This window comes from Neodiprion fabricii, chromosome 3 (assembly GCF_021155785.1).
Source record: "Neodiprion fabricii isolate iyNeoFabr1 chromosome 3, iyNeoFabr1.1, whole genome shotgun sequence".
NCBI classification, from domain to species: domain Eukaryota; kingdom Metazoa; phylum Arthropoda; class Insecta; order Hymenoptera; family Diprionidae; genus Neodiprion; species Neodiprion fabricii.
In genome coordinates this window covers 29,642,823-29,669,225 of record NC_060241.1, presented here as the reverse complement: position 1 = coordinate 29,669,225, position 26,403 = coordinate 29,642,823, and the positions used below count along the sequence as shown (strand labels likewise).

The window sequence follows — 26,403 nt, the reverse complement described above, 5'->3', positions numbered from 1 at the left end:
CGCGCTACTCTTTACTTTATTCTATGATTTGAGCATGTAAGTGATGCAATAGTAATTATATTTATTATGCTGGTAAATTTCCCACCGCAGGCCGCCTTGCACGACCAAATACGGGCCTTAGCCGTAGAGCTTGACTTCCTTCTTGGACGCTGCGCATCGCTATCTGCACCTTATACCGTATTACAACGAATGACTATTTTACATACGATTTATATTTATCTGAACAAACGTCGACGATACTCGCCTTTCCTACCTTCTCCGCAGCTTTGACTCCCAGGCTTTGCTTCGCGTGCGAAAATTCCTGTAAAACTTCTCGGACGACTCGTGCTTACCAAGCCACGGACTGGTTACTTGCGTGACTGCGCCATTGTTCTCGTCTCTCAGTCACGCGTTAATATATCGCTGGCGCCTCGCATAAAGTGTATCGACTCACGAGCACTAGGTGTCGGTTTATGTATCCCACCCGAGGCCTGGTAATAAATAATGTAATAATGATAACCGTGTCGAATTCTTTGTTTTTTTGTGGTTTTTTTTTTTTTTTTCCTCATATATCCCTCGAATTTTTATTCGTCATTTTATAATGCATAAGATCTGCCACTTTGAATTTTTTTCCCAGTGTCAAGTCGTTAACAGTACTTTGGTGAAGCAATTACCAGCTTTAAGGACTGGTCGTTAATTTTTTGTACACATCCAGCGTTCAGCATCCCTGAGAGAACGAGATTGAGAAATTTCATTTCGAAACAATTGAACATCTGCTATCTATACGGATAACATTGGTCGGTTATGCGTGATTATCATTTGGTTCTGCGTCGGTTGACGAATCTGTTTTCGTTTGCGTTGAACAGACGATTCACCGAAGTGATTTCCATGTCGGAGCATAATATAGTCGAAGCATTAATTAATTTCTAATTCAATTTGAAATTATTCGCCACGGTTTGTGAGCCAATATGGTTAATCACGTTTTCGGGACACGCAATTAATTATTGAAATCTACTCAATGATTCAACGTTCAATAATAAACCTTATAGCTGGACGTAGTCGTAAAATTACACTCGTTGCGGTAATTACAGTAATTTATTCGACAGCAATTATCGCCGGCAGGTAGGCAGGCCGGTAGGCAGTTCCGTCTAGGAGCCCGCAGGATGTTTCCTATCGATACACGTGTACGCATACGAGTGCGTGCGAATTCGCATAACTCTGCATTGCTGTATTCCATAAAGTACGCGGACCGCAGTCATCGTGTCGGTGATACGGAAAGTACCGTAACAGACGCGCATCCAACGCATTTCATATTAACGAGAGTCAATCGAGACGCACGAATGTCGATGGATCGTTTCATCAGCTTGTTATTTCTATAATGCTGCAAGTTCGGCTGAATAGCGTATGGGTAGATCGAATTCGAAGTACGTGGACTTATTCAACGCCAAGTCGAATAAAAATCCCCGTCATCTTGGACAAACAGTTTCACGACCCGCGATATGATTCTAGCTTTGATTGCACGCGAGTGTTACTGCAGAGCTGGCGCGTGTACTTACGGATAATATTTACAGAAACTCCCGGGCTTGTGTATTTCTATTTTTGGCACTCGCCGGCTTTGATGTTGAAACTGACCGTTACAGAGGTATATACATATGCATATATATATATATATGTATATTTGACGCGAAACTGCGGCAAACGAATGTGCCTGACAGACGGGGCAGGAACGGTACAGAGTCAAACGAAACCTTTTCCTTCCACGCGGGAAAAGAAAAGCACTCGCTGCCAAGGTGCGCACTCCATTTCGCCAAAGGAAAACTGTCGAGATCTCGCCATTTACCGCTACCGGCCTAGTTATGGAAAACCACCCTCCTTCCTCGTCGCTTGAAAAACGAATCCGCCACTTCCGTATAATACGACTCGCACGCTAAGAAATATCAGTCTGCGCCCCGTGACGAGGTGTGGCTTTGGCCATGGAGTGGAATAAAAAATTTTTGTTCGGCGCGAAAGATAAAACACCGGTGGAAACGCGTCGTGAATCGCGCCCTAATGTGAAATTCTCCCTCGTACCGCGTGTATTTCGCTACTTTCCGGCATCTTTTTAAACCCGAAACAAAACGTCGTGACTGTTTTACGCGTTCGTCTACGAACCACGTGCAAACCTATTGCACATTTATGTACGATGTTGAATATTCAGAAGGCATCCGCGGACGCGTTGAGTGCTAAAATTGGTTTTTAATATGGTATTCATCGCCGACTTTCTTATGCCTCGGGTTTTGTTTTTCTTTCATTTCTTATTTTTCTTTCGCTTGCTCTGTTTCATGCTCTTGTACCTTTTTCTCGCCTCATCGCTTTGCCATGCAGCGTGGTGGTATAACACTGAGATTTTATTGGCGGTCGGATCAGTGACCTCTTGCTGATCCCTCTGCCGATGAAGCTTTCCGCGTTTGACGACGGTGACCTTAACTTCCTGAACATAGTCGAGGTATAAACTTCGAAGTTAATTTACGATTACCGTGCACTTGCTCTTATACCCGCGCCAACCAGGATCTTCTTTGGCCTGAAAAACGATAACTTATTTTATACAATTTGAATAAATCAGGTACCCACTCGCACGTCGTATGGTTATGGGCGTAACCAACTTCGTGACTCGTCGATCTAGACTCGGGTGGAATCCCGTTATCTCCTCGGTACCAACCCCCGTAGTTGGAAAACTCTGGAGGTGCAGTTTCGTGGTCGTCTTCCGCTGTAGTTACAGTACAAACCGCTGCGTTGATTCCATCTCTCGCTGTTTTTTCAAAACTGTTTTCTTCCAACGTTATCTCATCTTTGCCAACGAATCCCTTTTACTTCAGCACATCCTCGCGGCTGACCCAATTCGCCGCACGAGCTGCCGAGGAGAACTAATCAAACGTAAAAACTGACCGGTCGTACGGTCTATCGGTATACGGCTCAGCGTTGGTTTTACGTGGCAAAAAAATTTATACGCCAGGATTGACACGCTTCGAAGGATAGTCCGCCGCACCGTGGCGATAGACAGGTTCAATGCACCGTGTAAAGACGTCGCGAACTTATGTAACACTTCGCCAATCCATCCACTCAGCCGATAGGTATCTATAATCCGAGTGATTGGGGGATATCGATTCGCAATTTGACGCACTTCAGGAAACCAGATCCGATCGAGTCATTTCCGGGATTTGCGGATCGCGAGGGTGGGCCGGCTCGTTGATGCTGTGTTGGATACACGCTGTGTGTACATATGCCTGGGTTTTAGGTTAGGGCCTTTGGTCCGTCGGGAAAGCCGAAATGAATGTACCGCGTTGTTAATACCTCTTCATCGTGTTACGTCAGATTTCAATTATGTTGAGGTGTACAGTCTGCTGAGAACAGGGAATGTATGCGAACGACGAGATAGTTTGGTCAATAGATAAACTCGAGGATGACAAGCGACTACATTTTTACGATAGCCGACGAATGAAAAATTACCGAGTTCTTTCAGTTTGTACGTTCTGCTCATTGACGAACAACGCAGAGGAATCAATCACCGATGATCAGTACAAAATTCATTTGAAAACAAAACGAGTCGTGGTGCATGCTCGTTTAATTGTCGATTCTCCGAAGGATCGATTTTTCGCAGAAGGATGACTGGATTCTCTTACAGTTTTATTTTATTTTCTTTGCATCGCAAGAGTGTGTCGTTTCTGCAAAATTTAAATGAATCGACGTCGGTCTCATTCTTCAAGTTTGCATTTTACGAGCTTTTTTTACCCACCTTTCAGACTCGGTTGTACGACCTGAACATCCATAATCCTAGAACTGCACGCCAGGGTCCAATGACCGAGACAATGTGGAATGCACGGTTCACGGAAGATTAAAAAGTGTAGAACCGAGTTTATGACTACTTTTTTTTGGCAAAACGCTGAGTGCTCAAAACATCATGAGTTATCGTTTCGAATATTATACTCCGGTATGTGATGATGGTTCGAAAAGCAAAGCCAAATAATTAAAAATCAAATGGAAATAAGCCGCACAGGAAAAGACCATTAAAATTTTAACGAGCTTTGCAAAACCGCGCGATAAGCTCTCTAAGGCATAACGAAAAAAGGGAGATGGTAATCAAAGAAAACATTTTCTACACTTTTTTTTTTACCCAGGATCCGCTCGTTCGGTTTTAATCTTTGAAAACGTGGCGGTGAAAATTAGAACAAGATTTTCATCTACAGAGGCTCAATCGCGCTGTAATACATAATCTGAATCGGGCAGACCGTAAATTGTGCTAAGGGAGGAAAAGCAAAATAGGTGGAGGAAGGGGGGGGGGGGTGGAGGGGAGAAGAAGGAAGACGAGGCAAAGCCAAAGGAGACCGAGATCGGGAGACGGCTGGCGATGAAGATGAAGATTGAGATAATGATGGGAGATAAGGGCGCTGTCGTGATACAGGGACGCGGCTGCATCGCGTCGAGATAACCCGGCTCCAGATATATCTGTATGCACGCCTACGACACGGGTTTAAAGGCTTATATCGTATCGATTGGGTGGAGGCTGCGCCGGAGCTCACGCGAGACTCCCTCGACTCTATCGCGCGCTAACTATAAGATGCCACGGTGCATATAAGAGGCACGCAAGAGTAACGAACGGGCAAGGTCGAGCCGCGTGGCACACAGGCCAACGTCTCGCGGAGAGGAGAGGAGAGGAGAGAAGCGGAGAGATGCCCCGCAGCTGAAGAAAAAGAGAGCGGGAGAGATCCTCCGCAGCATTGCAAGGCCGCAAACCCTTCCCTCTCTCCCTCGAGAAAGAAAGAGAGAGAAAGAGAGAGAGAGAGAGAGAGAGAGAGAGAGAGAGAGAGAGAGAGAGAGAGAGAGAGAGAGAGAGAGAGAGAGAGAGAGAGAGAGAGAGAGAGAGAGAGAGAGAGAGAGAGAGAGAGAGAGAGAGAGAGAGAGAGAGAGAGAGAGAGAGAGAGAGAGAGATAGAGAGAGAGAGAGAGAGAGAGAGAGAGAGAGAGAGAGAGAGAGAGGACCAGGACGGGATCTCGCGCCGTCATGCTGTCATTGTTAGGCTGAGGTGAACCTCCCTGAATATATATCATGCCAGCCAAGCTCGCCGTGCGCCGCCCGCGAGATTATGCAATTTACAGGCAGTCTTTCGACTTCCGGATGCATCGTTAGCGACTGGCTCCAACTGGGCGCAACTGGGCGGAACTGGGTCTGCTATCTTATGCCTGTATAGAACACGCGCACGTGGCTTCGGGCCACTCGCGGATGAGACGCTCTATTTGCTGTAATCGGATCCTCAGTTCCCATCCGTACAAGATGTAAGGTACGTATTTTGCCACGGCTTGTGCTCCCCAACCTCCGTCCCGGGTTCACGGACTCTACTTTAGGTACAAGCATCCGGTCTGCGGCTTCATTGCGATCCGGAATGATTTTCAGGAACCGTTATACACGCCCGAGGAAGTCGAAAGACCGTGAGGTTCGTCGTGTAGACGTGTGGAAACCCGTGAACCCTCGCATGAAGCTTGCGGAACGAAAGAGCCCGGCGTCGAGTTGAATCGCAAAACCGTAGCAAAGGCCGACAGGAAAAGCTCGCCGAAGAATATGAATCGCGTAGGTGTTCGCAATTTTTCCATTTTTACATTCGTTCACCGAGCGTCAGCTTCGTGTATTTCTCGATTCGAGACTTTCACTTCACCAATCTCACTCCGGAAGTTTAGATCCCAACGCACCAGGTGTAAAGCTCACTTCGGTTTGAAGAGCGAACGAGCCGTCGAAACGATCGTTAAAAATCGACTCGGTTGTCTGAAAATGATGGCAATTAAACCGAAATCCCAGCTTCAAATTTACGACCATGTTATCCGGTGAATCCACCCCCGCAGAGGTCGGGATCAAACACGGCAAAGCGTTACCGTGCAATTTATTCAATTTCAACTGCATCGTAGCTGTCGTATTGCTGGGTGTCATTCATCACAATTAAACCGAGGAACTCTTCCAAGCTCGAACCCAGACGCAGTAACCCTGCAGTAACTGTTGATCATCGCAAAATAATATCACGGCTCTGTCGCAGTGGATTGAATAGTAAGTACTACCATTTTGTAGATGGTCACTCTGGAATCGATTACATCGTTGCAGCGTTGCATCGCTCGTCGCGGTTGCAACGTTTCAAATATAGCTGAAACCGTATAACCGATGGTCGAATCTAGGTAGCAAAATATGCTCTGTGCTGTAAAAACCGATCAGATCCAATCCGATGGACGTACCATATTGCGCGAGTATTAATGAAAGATAAAGTCGGGGTCCGTTTGTTCGGTGGAATCTTCTCGCCAGCTGGCACTGGCCATCAAACCGTCTACGTCTGCAGCCCGCACGAACCATGGCGGTGTCTACGGTCTAGTGTCGAGTGGTAGGTGTCACGTGCCGGTTCTTTATCCTTATTTCCCCTCGCAACGATCTCGCCGAGGTACGTCGACGGACGTCGAGGCACGAAGCTCCGCAGCGCTCAAGCGCAGTGTTCCTCTCTCCTAACTCGTAGCCGTCATCCAACGACGATGCTAATGCCGAAGGACGGGACGGGGCACTTGCCTTTTTCCATCTTGTTCTAAACATTCGCGCTACGAGCTCCATTTACGGGGCAATTATATGCGTACGCGTAGGCGAGGGTATTTGGGGAGAAACGAGAGGCTGCTGGGGGGCGCGAAGCGAGTCGAGGGATGACGCTATGATTTTGGTCTCGGTTCGGGGCGGCCGTATTCAAATGTAACTGTGCCCTGCTAGTGACGGCGTAATATATAAACCTGTTATATGGAAATAGATGCATGTTTTTACTGGTTTCTGCTCGGCGCCTACACACTACCGCGCTTCGATATTATGCAAGCCGATTCGCATATACCATCTGCAGGGCTCTTCGCTTATTATACCTGCTTTACGGTCGTTACTTTGATCCGTATAATTAGTCTCGATAATTAATTACAAATATTCGCTGCGACCGGTTGTATTATCCGGCACCATGCACCAGTGGGCGGAATTCTATTAACCGCATAGTTTTTTTCAACTTTACGCTATCGGTGAAACACTATACGAACCGGTAGAATTATGGACCCGCGTGTCCACAAGATGTAAATATTTTCGAGGCGATCAGTTTGCGTCAACTTTGACCACCGGCCAGCATACATCCAGTTGTATGTTATTTTATGAAACATTCCGTTTCATGTATCAAACTCGGACTTTGGACTTGGGTCAAATACGCGAAATTTTATTTTACAATTCTTCCTTTTTCTGGCTGACGACGTGTCTTCAAACTTTCCCAAACGATAGGGCATATGGTTGTGCTTGTGCGTTGACCTGGATAATTTCAAAAAATTCATCGTAAAATACAAAACATATCTGTTTCTGAACTAGCTGCAAATACTTGGATTCTTTCATCGACTTTCCGAACTTTTCTCAGTGGATCCAAACAAACACGATCACAAGCCCTCATACGACCATAACACTAATTTTGGGCACAGTTTTTTAACTGCCTTTTCTGTCGATATACCCGATGAGAGGTTCATTTTTTAAAACTTTTAAGAAAACCCTGAGAATCAGGCCCTCAAAAAATAGTAATTTTACCGGTTTTTCGCAACGGTAATAAACTACGAATCACCGAAAAAACCGATGAGATTTCATAAAGTTTAAGTGTTTTTCATTTATCGAAACAATTAAACTTTTCAAAGAAATTCTAACAATGTGTCGGAATGAAAATTTTTCCCATTTGTCAACGTCACCTCACACAGTGATCCCCTTGATTACCCGTCACCTCTTGCTCCATGCGTGGGTCGATCAGGTCGACGTCGGCTAACCCGGTGGGAAAAATCGACAGAGATTGAGATTCCCGATTAATATATCTCTCGATCGAGCTTCGGAACGTCCGTCCATCCGTCGAGGCATATCTCCGTTTCGATTATCCAGCGGATCGTCATCTCTGAAAATCAAAGTTCACTCTCAACGCGGCATGTATGCCGGGCATCGAAAATATAACGCGTCGGCATTAGGGCCATTTGATGTGGTCGATGATAATCCTGCATTTCCAAGAAACCATTACCGGCTACCGCGAGCATCGGAATCGCCGCGTGTGTAAACCTGTCGTTTATTTCAATTATGCAAAAGACAATAATACATTGGTCGTACAGCTCGATCGTAGATTGCAAAGCTTTTACGGCAGTTTACTCGTCGTTCATCAAACATTCGAGCCACCGTGCATTGTTCAACCGTTTAATTACCTTTTTCTGCCCTCGCTACTTTCTCCGCCTATTAGCTATAAAATAAATGGCGGTATAAAAATTTTACACGCACCTTCCTTCGGTTGAGTAACTACCGCAATGGCCGGTGTTGCCCGCAGTTTCGGTAATAATCAAAACTCGATCATTCGATGCCTTTAAATACGACGTTTAAACAAGGGAAGATGATTAAAAAAAAAAAAACGAAATAAAATAAATACGCCCGTGTACTTTCCGGACCATTATTTTTATTGGTATTTTATTTGAACAGTAATTGTTTTATGTTGTGGCAGAAATAGCGTTGTAATCGTGTAATCTTTTCTTTTTTCCCCATAGGAGATTCAATTGTTCTTTGTGATCATTTTTCCCCGATTTATTTCATCATTTTTATATTACGCTACAAGCAGAGCAATCAAGCGCCGATTCAATTTCTGCAATCAAAACGCGTACCAAGTTCGAAGAAGGTGATTATATTACAGTGCAGTATTGTAGAAGGTATACGCGGTGTACAGCGAGCCTGGCTCTGCACCGCGCTTGAAAACTTCAATTACAGAATCTTATTACGGTTAGAAGAATATAAATTTATACAAGCAACGCGAATATTGCCAGGTGAGAGACGAAGGGAGTCCGCGTGTAAGTAGGTACGGCTCAATTTCAAACTGCCGTTTGTTCATTTCAGCTGGAAGTAAAACGTTAACGAGGCCAGTGTTGCAGTGCTTCATTTTCCTCTTCTTTGCCTTCTTCGTATTTTCACCTCTTGTCCTTCAGTACCAGCAGTATTATCAATTCCCGAGACCTGCTCGCGATTTGACAATAGTCCTTCTTGCCATATCTCGGAGGCATCCCGCGTTATAAAGCAATCACGTATCGATGCGCCTAAGCGTACAATAATAACGAGCTCCCATGTTAAGCCTCTGGCGATTACCGGCTAGACCGTCTATCTATCATTCCCTGCTGCACCCTCGTCGTGGCTACCATTCAGCAATCTTGTTATTGCCAAGCTATTATTTCGCAAAAGACTTGCACGCACATCTCTCATGCTTCTTCGTATTATTGCTCATTTGTTTCTCCTGTTGTTTGATACTTTATTATTACCTTCATACCGTGTAGGTACAATACATGTATATTTATAATAACTGTCAAATCATCCATTACTTGATCGTAAATACCTGCCGTGCCATACTTGCAGCGTGTCGCATATATCACGCTTTGCAAATCCTCTGTTAATTTGCCTGTGACTAATCGAAAGTCTGAATACGTAATTTTTCACTATCGCCGTGGAAAACTCCCATCAGCGTTACGCGTTATAGGTTCTAATTGACGATTAACCGAAGCCTTCAGACGTTATTATGTGGAAGCAGCAGAGAACAAAGGCTACGCGTAATTGCAGAAAGATTAGTTTCTTTCGAGTAGAACGTTATTTTATCCCAGTGACGTAGACTGGCCTTTGTTTCATCAATCGTAACAAAAGCCAAGAAAGTATTTTGATTTTGAGACTTCCTTTATGCTGTGTGAAGCGCGGCGGAGTTGAATTAAGACCCGTGTAACTTGTCGCGAGATTGAAAGAAACATATACAGACATAAATTGTTTCTTTTCATCTCGAAGAGCCGTGTTTCACTTAATTTCTCAGTTAAAAATTACGAGGCCACGACGAAAGTTCTTTTAAAGAATAACAATAACGATCGCGCTTAAATATCTTCAACTCAAGAGTCGTTTCGTACCTATTATTTGCAGTACACCCAAAACTTCGCAACGCAATTTTCGCTTCAGATATTGCTTTGACGAAACACGACGTAAAAGAACAAATTCGTATAATAAAACGTATTCGGATACGCATCTGTATTTGTAATATTACATAGTGTTTTACACTATGATACGCAGCGAGCTAGCATTTTCTCAAGGGATACTCGACGATCCGTATTATCCTTTCGGTCACCGTAAAAGCGGTTTTCAACCGTCCCTTTATCCAACCAGGACTCAGACGGGCGCGTCATTCGAGGGAGCTTCGAGCGATATCCAAGGCGAAAGCTGCGGACCCACGGGATGCCTTCCTTCCCACGCGAGAACTGCACCTACGGGTAACGCCGACGGTGGCTGAAACCACGCCGTGCGGCAGCGGGAAAGGATTGCAGTAATGGAAGTCCGCGTTGCGTAGTTGGAAGACAGATTGACAAAGTAGGGGCGATCTTCCTTCCCCGTATGACGAACTGCTCCTTTATACTCGGGAGTCCAGTTCCAGTTGGTAATCCGAGTCGCTTCCGCAGACACATTCACCCGGCTCGACTTCGAGGCCATTTCCACGATATAATCAGCGTCGAATCGAACTTCTTGTCCGCGGGACGCGCGCTGGTTTTCAGCAGCAACTCTGCGCCGTTTCTATGCCTGCACACTTCACTGCAGATCGACAGAGGACAATCCGGTCCGTAGATTTCGTTTTTGTCACATCCGATCGTGTTCGATTCTCTACGATCGTGTTCCGTGACGTTTTGAATTTTTATCAACACGCCACCAGACGTCTGTTCAAAAAATAAGTCTAGCTTAATCGACGTCTGTTTTACTCGCTTGATTTTTGAACAATTGATTCGTCTCGGGACGTTTGTGGACATGCCTACAGTTAAAATCATCGGCTGTACTGAAAATCACAGAAATGTAAAGTCACGCTGGAATGTCAGATGCCCGAGTCTTGAAAATTTCTCAAATTTTCTATCATCACCTTCATCACCCAAACTCACATCTGATCATTGTCACTCTTTGACTTTTACTTTTTACCTCGTACTAGGAGTCGTGATTATTCTGAATTCGAAGTACGATGTCATGAAAAAAATGGAATAACGAACGACTTTCCTAGAAGTAATCTCCAAAACGCATCTCAATCGCAAAAATCTTGCGCTAAGTACATTAAAAACAAGAATATACCTTGCAACTCAAAAACCACTAAAATTACAATGCACGCAAATAAATACCTCCAACAATACCCTTACCCACGAAAAATATTCAAACCCAAATCGTTACTGGCAAGCACGTGACTTCTTTGTAAAAGTAAGCAATCAACACGTTTTTTTTTCCAACATCTACTTGATCCAAGACTGCTGAGTCTCGTAATACTTCCACGTATCAATAATCCTGGGTTAATTAACTAAAGCAGATTTAATTAAAAGAAGAATATTGTAACACGCTTCATTAAAAGTTTTATTATAAAGACAAGATTTACATTATTTTTACTTTCATTTACAAAAGAAAAGTTTCCCGAAAAAAACCTGAAGATCCGAGTCTCTCGTTGTATATACTACAAATCAAGGTATTTAAGGAAGAGGGTACGTATCTGCAACTGGCAAGTGTAACATCATTCAAGTTCCGTGGTTTTAATTTTCGGAGACTGAAGCAACCCCCAATCTAGCAGCTGCGATGATTCATCAGACGTTTGGACGTTATAAAAAATAACCGTAATGGTGGCCCTTGTAATTCTGCCATTGTACACTATCCCCTATTCTCATCAATTACGCCCTTCCCTTTAGTTTGTTTCAATTTTTCTCGCGCTACCTGGCGTAACTCCTCCCGGCATGTATAAAAATGACCGTGATCAAGCAATAGATTCTCCGGCAAATAACTCATCGTCAGTGTAACGTACAAGACTTTAGTATCAGTTCGCAGCCTGGATAAATGAGGAATAAAAAAAGTTGGCGTTTTTCTTCCCGCCTGAAGTCGACTCTGCATAGCTTGTACCAGCTACTACTCATGCATGTGTAGATATGAAATCGGATATTCCGGGATAGCGATTCGCTACGCTTTCATATTTACATAACCTCATTGAACGGCTTAAGTAATTGGTTTTTTTCCTTCTGCGAACAATCCGCTGAGCCAAAGTGATTTTCCAAATTTGTACTAACGATCCGCACCAATTAGATTAACGTCAATTTCGGAATCGGTTTGTTTTCGGACTCGCAACTCACGTAACATTCAACGGTTTCTTATTTCCTCTTTATTTCTATTTCTGTTTTATTTATTCATTTATTTATTTTTTTTTTTGTCTCTCTATTTTCGTTTCTAATATTCTGAGATTACCGTCGTTCGATCGAATTTATATATTCACAATAAACGAGTCGCTGTAGTGAATTCCAAAGAGTCAATATTTCGCGGTGGTTAAGATTCAGAAGAAAAAGTCTGTTCGCGCGTATAAAAGCTTCGCGGATTAATCCCTTGAGATAAAAGAGTCGCGGTGCCAACGAGGACCCGAGGAGAAAAACAGTTCTTTATAATTATGTGTGAAGAGGTACGAGATTCACGTCAACGCCTCATTTTCTACGCTCCATCCTTCATGGCCTTTTTTAATAATCTTTTATAATTCTTTTTTTCGTCGCTTTATTATCTGACGTTTTTTGAAATGTATACCAGTGAGACAGTTACTACCTCTTAAACAAAGATTCTCGGTCACGATCGTTATTGAAATGCCGATGAAAATTTGTATTCAACAAATTATCTGCTGCTAAGAACTTTCCAATTACGAAAATGTCACGAGTGATGTCAAATCTATGAAATGTCAATACCGGACATAATTTGTACCAAGATCAGAAATTCTGTACAAAAAGGAACGTGCTTCGTCTGATATATTATGACAAAATATGTATTGCCACGCAATAAAATTTTCTCATCAAATTTCTCTCGGACAAACACTGTGTATTTGATTGTACCGATATATAAACCGAAGATTGAAAAACAACGATCGAGACATATATTTTACGGGCATACATTTAAGGGGCTGGAAAATTGCAAGGTGTAATAAATTAAGGCACGCGATACACGGACATTCTTAAGGACGTTAATATATTCTTCGTCAAGTTTTTACTTTGTACTCGTCCTGACCTCCGTTGTCGTTCGTGAAATTGTCAAAAAGGAAATTTTCACTTTCCCTTATCTCCCACTCCTCTCTGCTCCACTTCTCCCCTCGGCGCCCCGGCCGTCTTCCCGTCTCTCATCATTCCACGAAAATATTTCCATAGCCTGCTCCAGTAAGTCGTCACAGTTGACTTCGTCACGGCTCGCTGACTTTGCTGCTTTTGTACCGACTACTTTTTGGCCCAGTTCGTTAACGGCTACTTTCACTTTGAGAGGATGATCGCTGTTTGAGAAACTCGCGAATATTCATTTCGCCCGAAATACCCAATTTCTCGAGACTTGGGACGAGTTTCCTCATCTCTCACTATTATACCTATCTAGCTGTCTAATAGACTCGTAAAGAAGTTTACTTGCGTAGTGAAAATTGCCAATTATTCCAAACCACTCCCCGTCTCATTTCAACCATCAATTTGTCCAAATCCCGTTCTCCACTAAATCTTCGCTGTTTTATATTTGATGTCTTCGCGAGCTTTTCGCTACTGCAGAAGCGTTAACGTCTCGTCTGGTCTAGTCTAGTTCCGACGAAGTTACGGCTGCAACTTTTCCGATTGTCTCATATTACAATCCCGTTTTCAAACAAACAAATCAATGTCGGAAATGCAAAACAATTTCTCAGATACCTACTAATAAAGTTGGCAATTTTTCTTTGCTTGGAAACTTTTTCAGTTTATACACTTTTTCCTCGTTTCTAGTTCCCTCATCTCTGCCTTCTTTATCTACGTTATATTTACAAGAAACAAATCACATCGTTTGAGTCTTGCAAATAATCTCGCAGCCACGCGTAACTTTACTTTACATTTTTCTTCTTTCTTCTTAGCTTTTTACACCCCATACCTGAACGCCTGCCGATCTCAGCTCGGCAAGTATAAGCCCATCATCCGTGTACAAGGAACGAATGGCTTAGCTCTGAAAAAGTTTAGAACTTTCAGGTGTGAAAATTTGCCGAAAGAGCTGCGCGTGATCCGCAACACGTTACCTACTTATCACCGAATCTCGACTGATCCGTATGGGATTTGTACCCGACACGTCACGGCACTCCTTCGGCCGATGTTTCTTCTCGCAAATATTTTGTGCCGCGTACAAGGCAGACCGGTTGTCAGTTTCATTCCACCGGTTTCGACACCTCTCAGAATATGCGAAAGCTCACGCGACGCACGATTCTGCCCGCCGACAGCGACGCGATAATTTCCATCTTTATCTCACTTTGAAAATAACCGCAAGCATCGTGAAATTCGGATCACCCTCGTATTATCTTTTGTCATACGATATTTACCTTCGGCGTTAACGATTGTCTCTCATTTTGTCACAATGTCTCGTATTCTGCCGAATGAGTTACTCCGATAAACCCAGTCGAAGCGACACGTCTATCGTGTTATCGCCCAGTGATGTAAGTAAAATTTTGAAAGGAGTATTAATTCTAGTTGATAGTTATAATAGGCAAGCGCCGTGATGTGGAAGAAAAGTTTGGTCTGCGCGGCAGGGGACGGAGGTGGAAAATCCTCGGCGAAGGGTGTCGGAGTAGCCGCGAAGGGATTCCGCTCTCTCAAGTTTGTTTACTAATCGTTCCTTCGTCGTGGTCTTATTCGCCCACTTCGTCGCGTTCCGTTCCCCGGGACTCGTTTAATTCACCATTCTTCCCCCACGTCCGATCCGCCGACTACCGCCGTCCAACTCTGTAACCCAGAACAAACTCGTCGCAAGTTGTTAATTAAATCGGAAATTAGAAGCGCGCGCCCAGTTATATTTTCCAACTGCAAATCGATTTGTTTCTCATTGTCTCGCAGAATTAAGTGGGGTTTTGTTGTGCACGAAAATCATTGTCCGCACCGCCCGCAATCGACGATATTCCCACGTGGTATTTTCCTTGTTTTAATTTTGTACACGTCGCGGGATTCAATAATAATTTTACGTTTCCAGTTTGCAAGCCTTCCCGCCCACCTGAAATAACATTATTGTTTCACAAGGTATAACCCCGCTTATCACGCAACGCGGCGCTTCCGGTATTCGTACGTTAATCGGAGGACTAACGTCAACGTCTCACTGTGAACTAGGGTGCCGAGCTACACGCATATCGGACAGTTCCGGTGAGCAGGAAGAGGAATGAATTACCTCGCCGAGAGCAGATTGTCGCGCTCTGTCCGGTTGTTTGCTATACTTAATGTTTTCCGCCTCGCGAATCGTCACGTGCGAAGATTATTTTACCACCACTTCGGATATTCTTGTTTCGGAAATTGCTGTCTGATGGTGTCTTCCTGACGCAATTTCGCCGCGCAGAGGTCATACTTTACGCTACGCGAAATCCTTCCGTACGAAATGATCGAAATAAAAATAAGCCTGCTCCGTCAGATCCGTGAGATTGGATTTGTTCCCGTTGCTCAGTTCCACCTTTCCGGTGCAAAAGCTGGTGTAGAATCTGATTGGCTAGTATTTTCAACCAACGAATCAATTCTCCGGCTTTCCACTGCCGTACACGTCGAAAAGCCCCCCTCCCCCCTTCTTCCACATTGATTTAATGGAAAGTTTGCAATAATTTTCTAGGTTATTCCCCGTTAGCATATTCACTGTACGGATTAGTGTTAATTCTCCCTCTGCATGCCGGTGAAGATTAATCGTATCGATAGAATTTCTAGCGCGCGGCCGCTTCAAAATCCTGAAATTCCAGCACCCCCGGAATTTCCGGCGTTCGCGCGAAACCCGCTTGATTTCGTGCGTAATCCGGAAGGGCCAATAGAACTGGGAGGGTTCCAACCTTTCCAACCCTTCGGCCGTGTGGGCTGCTCGGCCGTTACGTTGAATTTGCGTCCGTGGAGAAGCCTCGGAATATCGAGCGCGTGTTACGCGCATTTATCGGCCCGAGTAATGCAATCGTAGGGAGATGGGTTATCGGATTTCTTACTTCTTTTCTTTCGAATCGTTTCAAAGTTCCTCGACGACTGTCCGCGGTCCGGCGAAACGTAGCGATAGCGCTGCGCCGACAGCTTGGTTGATTGTGAGACCGGTACGTATACTTGAGGTAATCCTGCAGCATCCAGGAACCACCGGGATATTCTCTGAGACTACGCCGGTTGATTAGTATAATATCACGATTTAATGGCGAATGCAGCGTGAGTCATCCTCCGTAATCGAGTTTCTCCAAGTTACACTATCCCGCTTTGCCAGGAGGAAGCCACTCGTGATTGCAGCTTCCCTACTCGAGTGAAACTTACTTCGCTTTACCCTTGTGTAAGAACCATATGCATATATATCTAGGTAAACCTGCCCTCTATCCAGGCAGCTCGAACCCCGGTTATACATATATCAAGCCGCGTAAAATAGTTTCGACAAAATTCTCGTCGTATTTTTCTGAGGTGAAACGATGTTTCGCGCGTAAAACGTTCAATCCCTTTATCGTCGTTATTTATTCATCGCCTTTTCATAACGCAAATAGCACAAAATTCTAGCCCTGCCAAATCTTTGTAACAACAATTCGTGAATTTCCCACGGTGGTTCGGTCCTTTTTGATCCTGTCCATAATACTGACAGTGAGACGCAAACTTTGTTACAAACTGCTGCTCACACGATGGTCGTAATAACTCGCTTCTATTCGATATAACTAATTTGATCCACGCTACACGTGCTCGTGCAACGGAATACGCTCATTGCTAGGATTGAAGTTAGCACAGAATGTTCATTATTACGTGTCCCCTGGTCTGGTAATTGCTGGAACACTTGCCGAAGTTTAGGCAGCCGAGAGGACTTAGCGAATACGCGAGTCGTCGCTACTGTCTGACCGCGGTCTGATCGTCTTGCCGTATTGCAAAAAAAAAAAAAAAAAAAATACAATAAAATAAAAAAGGAAAAAAACTGGAATTGCAATCTATACTCTTACATTTGTACCCTGCAACGTTCGTCTTATTGTTTCTCTTGAGCTTTAATACGCAGTCCGTCGACTCCGAGGAATTCTAAGTCTTCCCCTTGTGTGGTTTCATTGCGGTAGGTACAAAGGTATAAACGATGAACTGTATTGAACTTGCGAGGTAACAGATGACTCGTATCGTCTCGCATAAAACTTTTCACCGCTTTTCATTCCCTGCAACTCCTTTCGAAATTAGCTTTTCTTCGCGTCTCTGGAACCCGTCCTCTGTTCCGTCTATCTCGTACCTACCGAGTCTCTCAAATCTTATTAACCCGATATCCCTTCTAATCGGATGATGTCAAAAGATTTCTGTCGCTTCGCTTACAGCTGGATAATTCCCGGGCTCCAATTACGATTAACTTTTTAAACAAAAAAGTCGCGCCTCGGCGTACTAATTGCTTCTGATTATATCACGCGAAGCAAGATTTATTAAGAGGTGTTTAGCAAGCTTAGCGTCGAATCAGCTATCGGCGAGATAATTCTCAACTCGGAGCTGTATAAACAATCGATTATACCCTGGAATTGCGACGTTTTACCCGATCACAATATGCCCTGTGACTTCCGGCAAGGCTGTATATACGCTATCCACAAATTACGAGAAAACAATTAACGCCCAATTACGGAATAACGCGCGGTCAACCATCTTCCGTTATACGTGTACGCAATTATTGCCTTCGTAATCAGCAAATGAGGCAAAATAATTTGCTAACCTTTGATGCGGGATTTGAGGCGTTCTTTTTCCTTCCTGTTTCTCCCTCGTCCAATATACCCGGGAACGACGCGAGGCTCCGGTAAGTGAAGGGCTGAGGGTTGGGTGGAATAGGTGGATGGATTGGTAATGCGAAACGTGATTACTTGCCAGGAGATAATACGTGTAATGCCAATCGCATTAGCGCAGAAAACCGCGCGGGAGGATAGTCAGAGATTTTGCGTTGTTTACAACCTGGTCTAAAAATACGCTGCCTCGTAGCCCTGATGATAACACGATTAAACAGAAGCGATTTCGCTCTTGTAACGCGCATACCTCCACCTACGCCTCCGCGCTCTCGTTCACCCTCCAATTTTATCTCTTACAAATGATCATCGAGTCGAGAAGAATCACAGCTGTGCAAAACGCTCGAGGGCGCCTTTGACTTGCGGCGGAGAGATATAAACCAATGAAAACCGATGTAACAATTTGTTAGCTGATCGCTCATCGAACTATAATCGTACGAGTGATCTTTAGATGGTCGAGAAGTCGAGCTCGTAGGAAAGAGGAGAAACCTCTGTGGGTTTTAACATTTGTTTTTTCTTTATTTTTGCCATTTTATTATATGGATATTTTTAGAACCTGCGAAGACTTTGTAGAGGAGATGAGAAACCGGCTTTTAACGCTCGAACGATTCATACCCAGCGCGTTAACTCGCATTGACTAGCGATTATGAAAATATCAGAGTTCCCGGTCACTCGGTCTCCCGTATGCCTGCCAGACTTGCTGTAACTTGGAGTAACTTGGCTCTGACTCTTTCTGCAGCGCCATCCTACCCACCTTAGAATCCGCCCAACCAGCTGATTAAATTATAACGGAGTGGAGAGCGGCGGAAACGAAAAAAGGCGAGGGAAGAGAAAGAAAAAAAAAAAAAAAGGAAAGTAAAGAAGAGTTTCTCAAGACTGGGCGAATTCTTATCTATCCAGATGAGGATGATGTAGAGTAAGGGCGACGCGCCGTCGTCCTCGACAAACGCAAATGATATTACTACAGAAGTACGTCGTGACAGCCAAGCCGAAAGGCCCACCCGACTTGGGAACAGACGTCGATCCATTCGTACGTACCCGCGTTCCATGCGTATCGGTTTACCGATAAAAGGAGGACCAAATCGGCAATGAAAGTAACGAGAATGCGTAATGAAAACGAACCTGCGGTGCTCGCTAGGGCGTAGGCTTATCTTTAATGGCAGGCAGTAGTTACAGGTATGCCTTACAGGCGTGGGTCGCCCTTGCTCTTTGGAGCAAGGACCATTCGATGGAGGAGAGGTTGACCGAAGGTTAACAATGTTCACCTCCGTCAGGCCGCCGGACAAGAACGGGAACGTGTTTTCGGGGCGAGGTGGAAATTATCAAGCTGATCGGAAGTAATTCCGGGTGAATTTACTTCGGGTAGTTTGAGAACTTTGGTTTGGTCACCGTCGATCGATTTCGACGGGTAAGTAAAATTGTTCTTTTTTGTTCCCGTTCTCGGGATCCATTGCCGCAAATCGTTTCCAATAAATTACGCCACTGAAGTGGTCGGGAAATTGTGCCGAAATCCACCTCTGTTGTACCAGATACTTGCCAACCCGAGAAACCATCTTTTTTGATTCTCATTTTTTTTCTCTCTCTGCACTCTCCAGTTAATAACTTAACAGTAATGCCAACACGACGCGCATTGCAAACCATAGAGTTATTCATACCTGTTCAATAATCACCCTGTATATTTTTTAGGACTGAGGTCACGTTCGAGATGTCATATGTATGTAAATGTAATTCAGGAGTCAATATTTAAATCTAGTTACATCCGTCGTAACCGGTTTCGCATAGGTTTCGACGTAAAAAAAAAAAAAAAAAAAAAAAAAATGCAGAAACTTCGTTTCAAATTGACACGCGAACGTAACTAACTTGTCAAAGATAAGCAAATAATATTAGCATTTATGTAAAGGTGGCAAGGCGTGTGACTTTCGCAAAGCTGAAATTCAGTCAATCGGTATAATCTTGAAATTGAGCGTCACCGAGTGTTGTGACCGTTGAATAGTCGAATCATAAACAAGTTTATTGGGAAAATACGAAATGAACCAAACCCAGAAACACACGTACATGAAGGTTTAAGTATGAGTTTGGCGTCCACTTGAATTGCCGTAAATTCTTACCAGAATATTCAATCTGCGAATGAAAAATCGTGCGAAAATGATACTGGACGATGGGCAGGGACCGCATCTTAAACAGTCTTCATTTCAAAGTACCGTTTTATCTCATTCCTTTCTAATTCCAAATATTGTTACATCTTTTTTCCAATGGTAAATTGATGATTCAGCTTATGAAATGGAGATCTACTGAAATCTCCTGATGAGTCTCTTGTCTGCGAGATTTAATTAATTACAAGAGATGTGAACTGAAATACCAATTTCCAGTTTGGCACCAACTTTTACTGCAAAACGGCAAGAAGCTTATTGATTTTCAAACTTATTCGAACTCATCTGGGTTAAGTTATGTATAGGAATCTCTCAAGGAGTTTCTATACCCAGTCCCCACCGATTGTGTTAAATGTCTTACAATATTAGCTATTATCAGAGGCTATACATCGTAACGCAAAAAGAGCTAACATCCGTATTCTAAATGCAATTTTCGCATGAAGTCAAAATGTATCGGTATATTTTCATTCAGAATTGTGTGCAGAATACGGCTTTTATTCCTTCCTTTCACGTTCGTGATCCATAGACGTGGATATTTAAAGATATCCAAGTCTATGTCGAAATCGACTGTAGCCTCCTCTGAATGGTATTTCTTTTTATACAGTCATGATCGTATTTCCGAACGACGGCACTCATACATTTTCGGTTAGCGAATAAAAAATCTTTGGCTCTGAAGCAATGATCATTTCAATCCCAAGCAATAAAACGAAACGTTGAAAATCGTTGAGACCAAAGTCTTTTGGCTCTCACAATTAGCAAAATGAAGTAACATCCGGCTGGTGGTTAGTGATAACCATCGTTTATCAACGGCTGATCTTTATCGAGACGTTTAATTTCATTTGTAAACTTTTCAATCACCGGTGACGGCGCCTTCCTCTGTGTCATCTTTTAATTAATTCTTTCGCAACTCGGCACGTTTATTTTTGCCTTCAACAAACATTGAACCAATACAACTGGCTTTGCTTTTCTAAAAATATGATAGGAACGTGTGAGTAACACTCTTCGGGAATGAGAACTTGATATTTCAGAGTAACGGTTGGTTTCTATCGAATAGATCAGGTCCAGTGAAAATAAACGAAAGATGAAACGCGGATAGCTGTTGCAGTGAATCAAATAAACATAAAAATGAACGAGACATTAATAAAATTAGGAAGCTTACAAGTAGCGAGAATTAGAGAGAAAAAGACTGCTACAGAAAATTACGAGAGAAAAAAATAAAGAAACTGTACTAAAAATCATGCGGCTGCATTTGTTGAACGTGACTAGATAAAATTATCCCTTTGTGCACGCGATCAGTTCGCGCTATTTTTATTCCAGACTTCTCTGATTCAATATCGATGATGGTAGATATTTCGCACGCCGGCCACAATAATTCAGTGAAGCAGGTAATATTGGCGCGGTAATGGTTGAACCATTTGGCTCTGTGTCGTTATGCTGTTATTGGTGGTCGCTACGTAAAGGGTCGCTCGTTTCAAACGGACGCAGTAGATTCGTATACGGAGGTGGAAGAGAGGGAGCTAAAAGCATAAACCATTTTCTGTCAGTTGTTGCCGAGTGGTGGAAATTCCCCGCGAACAATTTTTACTTTCCCGATTATTTATGTGCTTTAAAGAGACCATCGTGGAAAAACACGTTCTAGAACGGCGTAATCCAAATAAAGGGGACAAGGCTTACGAGCTTTGTATTGCGGTATCTACGCAGGTACGAAGAGTAATATTTTTCTTTCACGAACCGCCTGCAACGTACGAAAGTGTGCACGGTATTGTGTAATTGTTACGATACCTCTCGGATTCGAATATCAGCTAAGACAATGTCTTCTCGTTTCTAGCTTGGGCGAGTAATTTTTAAAACCTATTTCTCATCTATTTTTCGTACCGATGAAACACTGGTACCAAATTTGTATTTATGGTGTATCATATAATTTCATCCCACATTTTTGAATCCGGTATTGCAATTTTCGCACATGCTTTTCTAAGCCAACGCCAGGTATAAGCCAATTAGTTCGTCGATATTTGACTCGCCGTCGATTCCTATTTCAACCGAACGAAATACCATCATTGCGTGATATATTGGCTATTATTGCATTTCGAGGAATGTGGTCTGATAATTTTTCAACGCAGGCTGGTCCAATAGATACGTCCTATTTTTACGCCACCTGTCATCCATACCGCAATGGTTTCGCAACGTTCGAGGAAATTGTGCGAAGCGTTGGGTCGTTTTGTTATTGATATCTTTTTTTCAACAATGTGCCGTTTCAATGAGCAATAGGTTCACTATTTACATGAAAACATCGCCCGAGCTTTGCGAAGCTCGAAAATTGGCTAATTTAAATTCATTATTTCATTAATTCATCATCCCGTGATTTCTCAACGCTTGGTCCGGAAATTAGGTTTCAATGATTCATAATTACAAGGTGTGTCCTCCGCATTCTAAAGATCCCAAGTAGCGTTGGGCGTAAAACAAGCTTGTTTCGAAGCGCCAAAATCCAAGGAATGAGTGGACATGACACTAGTGATAAAAAATGACCCAAGGCTTAGGTCAGTTGTGGTTGCCTGGCTTGGCTGGCCCGTCTAGTAACTATTACCAAAGCACTGCTGCAGGAAGTAGAATAAGTAAAATACTGGCCGGGTAGAAAGCGGCGTATAAATCACTTAGTGTGAAGTGTGCCCACCCGCAGGGCCCCTGAAAGAACAAAAATTCTAAGTGGGTGTGAGAAAAACACAAGTTGGACATTTTCAAAACAAATAAATCATCGCTTTCTTTGATACTCGGAGTGCGGATAGCTTGTACCGAAAAAAAAATCAAATCATTATCTAGATCCTTTGGTTATTATCACACCCCTCGTCTCCACCCGCGATGCTCCAGCCAACTTAAGATTACGATGAGAAATAACATCATCTCGGTGAAAAAGCAAATTTTTAATAAACGTTAGCTGCGGGATAATGGAAACGCACGTGTGTTGGTCGGCAGACACGCAGAAGCGTAGACGATGGCGGGTGGGTAGGTGTTACCCTGACGGGCGATACAATCTCGCCACCGTTTGAGAGCGTTTCAGAGCGTTTGAGAGGGTGTTAAGTGTAGCAGACCCTCGAAAGTGCTAGGTTACTCTCGTAGGAATTATGCTCGATCCGGAGGCTTAAGATTTCGGATACTGTGCAACTTATCCTCCTGCAGACACGCCGAAATCATTTCAACTTTTCAGACATCACCGGAGGCTGTCGAATTACTCAGAAGAGGGACGCTATAGACCTTTGGAAACGATCATATGATAATGAAAATTAAACTTTTATACCGCACTTGCAAGATTGTCCTTTTAATTTAATATTCGCCCCGTTTAAAGTCCGAACTTTTTTAATTATATACCTTTTTGATTTTATTTCCATTACACGCCGAGAAGGGGGACCACTCTCCGATATACCGTTGATAACACAAATTGTTTACGTGCCTCGGCACATGGGTTTGGAAAGATGCTGAGAAACTATACGTAGACTAATTTGAATGGCTCCTGGGAAAATATTTACGTCTCGCGTATAAAACTTGATCCGCGATTTACGTGATTGAAGAACTTTTTAGATGCTCTGAATATATTTTCAGCAGCGTCTGTTCCGACAACTTTGCATCTACGTTCGGAATTTTAGTTCGGTTAATATCCTCTTGGAGATCAGTACGGGGAAGAAGTAGCTAACGTTGGAAAGTTACCCGACTGGGATAGGATCAGGAATCCCACGGGAAATCATCCGCGGAGGAGAACCGCTCCTGTAACATATTGTCCTCTATCCCCTAATAAAAGCTTAGCCCACTAATGATCGTTATACGGGTGAAACGTTCGACGAACCGGCTAACGTGACGTTCCCAACCTCTTCAAATTTTGCATCTGGGACGCGCTCGGCTTTGCCTCTGGGTAATAAATAATTCCGCTTTCCTTCACTCCGGAGTAAATAATGGACGAAACTCGACTATGGTGAATTTTTATTACAACTAAAAAGTATAATTCTGCATTCGTCGAGTCGGCTTTTGTGGGGATGTACAAAATTTCAAATTAACTATACAAATTAACATCATGCGAAACTGCCTCAATTTTCGTGTATAACCATCTTGGCTCTTTTCAGCAATAATTCAAATTAATGCACGTTACGAAATTTACTTACATGTGCATCTGAACAGGATCCGGTATGGAGTACAACGCCCAGGTATTAATACACGGCGTATCGACGTGCCTGCTGCAAGTGTCGCGAGCTCTACTCGGCTGGGTGAAACAATGGATTCTAGATGACTATAGCTGCGACATTTAGATCGTGAAGAGAGATTGTTTCGATGAAGCAAGTACATAAAAGAGAGAATCCCTGACCTCGCCGTGTTGCGCGCGAAAAGCAACTTTTACCCGGTTATCCGTACTATCCTGGTGCATCCGCTATTGTCTTCCAGGGAGCCAGTTTTCACCCTGACGACATGTGTGACGGTAGATCGCGAAGATAACGAGTACAGCAACGACGGAAGTCTGTGTGCACTTTAACAGCTGGACAGAAATCGAAATTATTAGACCGCTTATCCTTTCCACCGGAGGTAAACTTGATTTGTTGTTCAAAGTTTGCGGCTTGATGCACGCTGGGAATCTTACGTGTAGCGCAAAGAGTTTGAACGTGAAATGGCAGGAATTTTCCCGAGTTTCGCAGAAGCCTCGTGTTTATCAGCGTCGTGGAGTTCAAAGACGACATCCCGTAGTGCTCACCCTGCAGTTGCCCGGAAAATGGCAAGAAAGCGGAAGCGCTCGCGCGTGCTTTTGAAGAGCGGAATGAAAATAGGAGAACGGGAGCTGGTATTATTTACTCCGCTTATCTTCCGCCGTTCACGTTGGGAACAAGGGAAAACCACCGCGATCTTTGATATCATAAAGGTCTCGTCGGGTTCGTTCGGGGCTCAACAAAAGAACACTACCGCGCGTCGCCTCTTCGGCGAAAATAGCAAAACCGCGCGCGATCTTCGTCGCTAATTTCTTTTTCGTCGTTGGAAGTTCCTCACCCCTCCCATCTCTTCTTGACGGCGAAATCGATACTCGAGGCCCAAAAACGCGGGGATAACAACAAGAGACGGAGCTCGGAAAACCCCGGGAGAAAACTGAGCCACTGTTGTTCGGTTTTGCTTCGGCAACAACGCCGCACTTCGAGGTAATAGGCACGGTGGAGATCGAACGGAGGGTCCGAGGAGTGTTCGCGCAAGTACTCGCTCGGCCGCCCCCTGGGAATGCGGGTCCACCTCCTCGACAACGGGTCTCCTCTCAAACACTCCGCAGTCCACACTCCGTGCACTCTGGGTCTGGACGTGGCCGATACTTACCTTGGCCATTCCTGAACCTCGTCCCGCAGGATAGGGATTGCATTTTGTCCGGAAGCAGACGACAGTAAGCTAGACAATCGCGCATTCGGCCGGTGATCCAGGGTTAGCGAAGCTCGCAGACTCCTTGGAGCGATCGATCAACAGTGGGAAGGTTAATAAATGTATAATTGCCTTCGGATAGACAGGCCGGATGGTCAGGACGAGACGTGGAATTTGGCACCCTTGCCGAAAGCCCTCGGGAACTGTCGATCGTGCGGGTTTGCCTTTTGATAAATGGCTGCGCATTATATCTAAGACCTTCTCTCTGGCCTTCCAAGTCCCGCGACGTTGAGTGAATAATGACCAAGCGATGTCACACTCCGTGTGGAAATTCGATCTAATAAATCCAATTTTCAATCACACGACAAAACGAATAGCGTTACCTTTATACCCTGCACATGTATAGCCCGTAGGCACATATTGTCATCAATACAAACGGTTCGTTTGTACGAAACCCATTCTGCTCTAGCCGTACGTACGATTTCGAGTATGTTTTTGAAATAAGAATTGCACAGAGTATGTACCGAAGCGTGGAACAACCGTCGGATCTACATTCAACATTTTACATTCTGTACGTAATATTTCAATAAAACGAATGTCTAACGAAAATATAACCGAGTTCAGATATGATTGATGCACCTTTGTACTACGTTGAATTCGAGGGGTACGGTATCATAAATTTTATATTTTTAACTATAATTAAATAATAATCTCTGCTCGTTTTTGAACAGCGGAGACACAAATGCAACAGCAATAAATTCTCCTAGAACCAAACTCTCGGTACCTCTAGGATCTCAGTTTCGACCTGATTGAGCTCGAGATTTCGCTTCACCCATACGTAGGTACTCAAATTCGTCAAATCTATCCGTCTGGCCTATTGTACCAGCGAACACACTAGTGCTTTGACAGAGAGGACCGGTTCATAGTTGTTGTTCTATTTTGAGACGGAGAGTCCGTTGGCTGTTGACGTTAGAGTGTCGGCGGATCTGTACGCTGTGCTGCACGCGACGTAGCTCCTTGGCACGTCACAGTCTGGCTCTGTCTGAGTGCTGGCGAGCACGACCGAGTAAAATGCCGTCTGATACGCGTATG

The 26,403-nt window shown here is 43.9% G+C and overlaps 1 protein-coding gene across 9 annotated transcripts in view; it reads left to right on the top strand.

Annotated features, from left to right (window-relative positions):
* LOC124177330 (autophagy-related protein 16-1) overlaps positions 1–26,403 on the top strand; it is a 237,098-nt gene that overhangs the window by 88,040 nt on the left and 122,655 nt on the right. The gene's annotated exons all lie outside the window — the stretch shown is intronic.